General features: G+C 38.6%; 1 long non-coding RNA gene across 1 annotated transcript; it reads left to right on the top strand.

The window, feature by feature from the left end:
• Positions 1-373: 373 nt before the first annotated feature.
• On the top strand, positions 374-2294 carry LOC143740002 (uncharacterized). The gene is made up of 2 exons (XR_013204703.1): positions 374-497; positions 1576-2294. It is a non-coding gene; the product is annotated as an uncharacterized LOC143740002 (long non-coding RNA).
• The last annotated feature ends 1360 nt before the right edge of the window (positions 2295-3654 follow it).

Here is a 3654-nt window from a genome sequence, read left to right as displayed (position 1 = left end):
ACTCGATTCGGTTTACAAAGAGAAACGCGTGACTCCACACACAGCCGCTAGAGGGCGCGCGAGTCAAACAAACTCGACAGCAATTATTAACTTTTTGACGGTGTTTTTTCTTCTTCCAAAGTTTTAAATATGAATCAATACAGTGATTATTCCTCGTTGTGACTCTCTAATGATCTCTAACAGATAAATAGCCTGCAATTCAGCCCCCCTCCTGGAAATATCAGATATGTGTTGTAAAAAGCAAAGTAATTGTCTAAAAGAGTAGACTTCATTAAGCGTGTTTTTTTTGGGGGGTATGTGACGTATGATTGTGACGTAACACCTCGTTCATGCCCCAGTATAAAAGCTTCAGTAGCAGCCGGCGTCTCCCTTTAGATGAACCCACTCTCACACCAGCTTCACTCTTCATCATCATATTCATCACCATCATCATCATCTTCATCACCAGAATGGCTCCCGCTGGAGTAATTTTCTGCGCTTTCTGCTTAATCACTCAGGTAAGAGTTCATGTTGACTGATATCTTATGCATCATAATAGGCTATATATTCACTGTGACGTTATTTCAGTGTGGATAAAAACTTTGACGCATTATTGTCCTGTTATCTCTTTAAAGCTGCTTTAAAACAATCTGTGTTGTATAAATAAAAGGCTTTTTAAACGCGTTATTATAGATCTGAGGTTTAATGCACATGGGATCCTAAAGAGGATAATGAATATACATTTCAAATCAGCCTATATGTTTGCTTTAGCCTATATATAAAGTCAATGTTAAAATTAAATGAAGTGACTTTTACAAAATTGTGCATCATATCCTCGATTCCGTTCGTACCCGATTAAGTGATTGCAAAGTTAAATTAGGGGACTTATTATCAAGATAATCATTTAACGAGCTTAATTGTGATGATTTTGTAGAAAAACTATAGCCAATGCATCATTTAACTAGAAAAAAGTGGAGATTAATTTAAAAAAAATGCTATATTAGCCAAGAAAAAATCCCTATCTGCGCTCAGGCTTTCCATTAGGAGAAAGGGAGAGTTTAACGACTCGACCACCGCGCTTGTGGTTTTTGGAGAATGAATCATTTAAAGTGTATCGATGTCTGTCCCGAGGCTTGAGTTTCTCAGAGACTGTTCTGTCTCGGACACCCGATCCGTGTCTTTCCCCGCGTGAGAACCCGAAACACACACACACACACACATTCACTCTCTCTCCGCTCGCTTTTATCTCAGATTGACTGGACCGTGAGCGACACATGAGTTCATGCAGTTATAACCCGTGCAGTTTCCCTAAATGTAGTTCTGTATGATGTTTCAGGGTTCTCGTTATTACTCCTGCAGACGCGCTTGTGTGTTTACGCGCGTATTTTAAAAGGCTCATTGGAGCGTATGCATTTCATGCGACATGCAGATATGTGTGATTTGCATGAAAGAATACATCCCGCTGAGATTTGAGGATGCAAATGAAGGTTTTGGAAGTGTTTTGCATAACTTTGCCGCGTAACGACTGCGCGTAACTGTCTCATTTGCATGTGCTCGTGTGATAATGTCCTTTCCCCCCCCCCCCTCTCTCCTCAGGTTTTGTCCCAGAGCACAGTCTCTCCGAACAACTCCACCGTGCAGGCCGGGAATCAGACCGTGAGCGCGAACGACACCATGGCCACGGACACCTACGGCTCCGCGAACGCGACCGCGCCCACCGGCACCGGCGTCATGACGCAGCCTCGCGCGCTTTACGTGCTCGTCCCCGTCGCCATGGCAAGCATCCTCCTGCATCTCTGCTGCTGAGGTTCAGATTCACAGCATCATCATTCACATGTTTCTCGGGGCCGGTTCTGCCACTTCTCATTCTGTAGCTTCACCTCAATTGGATTTTTTTGGCCCTGGACATGAAGGACATTTTTAAAACCTCACCTGGCTTCCTTTCCCACAAGAAAACTTCCAGTTTTTGCATTGCTGAGCCTGTAGAGCGTTATGAAGGCAGATGTTCCGGCACAAATCTGCTGGACGGGACATTGTATGATCTTTGGTTGATGGCCGGATCGTGCAAAATGCATTTTACACATTGTGATCCAAACTAAATTTTTTTTTTTTTTTTAATGGGTCTTTTGGGTTCGTCACTTCGAGTTGCAGGTGGATTTGCCCACTTTAGTTCTGAATCAAACTGTTAGTCATTCATTGGCATGAGATGGACACTTTGTAATATTGTTTTTCTCTTGCATAGTTTATATTTTGTACAAAGTCGTTTTAATGTTTGTAAAACATGAGTACATGAGAATAAACAATGTACACTTGAACTAGTTTGGTTTGTTTGATGCATGAGAGATTAGAGGAATATTCAGATGTCATTTTTGTGGTAACACTTTATTTTACAGTGTCCTTGTTACATATGTTACATGTACTTACCATAGTAATAGCAGTAAATTATGCATAATTACATGCAACTAACCCTCAACCAAATCCAATCCTACCCTAAGTACATGTAGTTGCTTAATATTACTGAATACTTAAATATATAATAGGGGTGTAATGATACCCACACGTCACGATTTGATACATATCACGATACTGAACTCACGATACCATATTGTTGCGATACTACAAGACTTGAGGTAAAAGGTTAACAAAAAATGTAGTTGATTAAAATGCTAAATTTGGTTTCAGCCCCCCATCGCATTATTAGACATTATACATATATATAGCAGTTAATTGTAGAACGGACACTAAAACTCTGAGAATTTTTCACATACATACATATTGTCATTATCCACGATGCATATTGTTTGCATTTTTGTTTTGCGCTATACACAATGTATTGTTACACCCCTAATATATAACAATGACATCTTAAAATAAAGTGTCACCTTTTTTTCTATCAGTTGTGCATAACTGTGAATGCATTAATTTCGTAAACCAATGCATGAGTCAGAATTATTTTTAGTTGAGCACAGGTGCTTAATTTGCATTCAAAATCAAATCCATCATGCATGAAAGTCTCTGGGAAACGTATGAATGATCTTTTGTTTCACACACACACACACACACACACACACACACACACACACACACACACACACACACACACACACACACACACACACACACACACACACACACACACACACACACACACACACACACCCGCACGCAATCTTTCTTCCACTTATGTATTTGATTCACTTAATATTCAGAGTGAAGACAAGATATTATAACTCAACCCGTTTCTCTTGCATAATCTGCTGTATTTTCGGGTAAAACTGATTTTTCATTGAGGTTATAAAAGGTGAAAGTGTCTCTACACAGAATAAAGTACATTTAGTAGTGCAATCAAATCGATTAATCGCGATTAATCACATCTAACATAGCCTAAAAGTTTGTTTACATAATATATGTAGGCTATGTATATATATAATTATATACTATGTGTGTCTGTGTATATATACACATAAATGTGCACAATATAGTGTATATACACATACCGACATATATAAATATAATAATAATAATATATACTTGTATGTTCGATGTGATTAATCACGATTAATCGATTTGTCAGGATTAGTATATTTACAAACAAACAGCAAGTAACATTGAATTAAACGTGAACTTTTGAAGTAATATGCCAGCTAACATTTATCATAATATTATAAGAATGTT

The sequence above is a fragment of the Siphateles boraxobius genome, unplaced genomic scaffold (assembly GCF_051911475.1).
Source record: "Siphateles boraxobius isolate OS27281-9 unplaced genomic scaffold, OSU_SipBor_1 162, whole genome shotgun sequence".
Lineage (NCBI taxonomy): Eukaryota > Metazoa > Chordata > Actinopteri > Cypriniformes > Leuciscidae > Siphateles > Siphateles boraxobius.
Note: the sequence above shows the minus strand (reverse complement) of the source record. Positions and strands in the feature narration are given on the sequence as shown.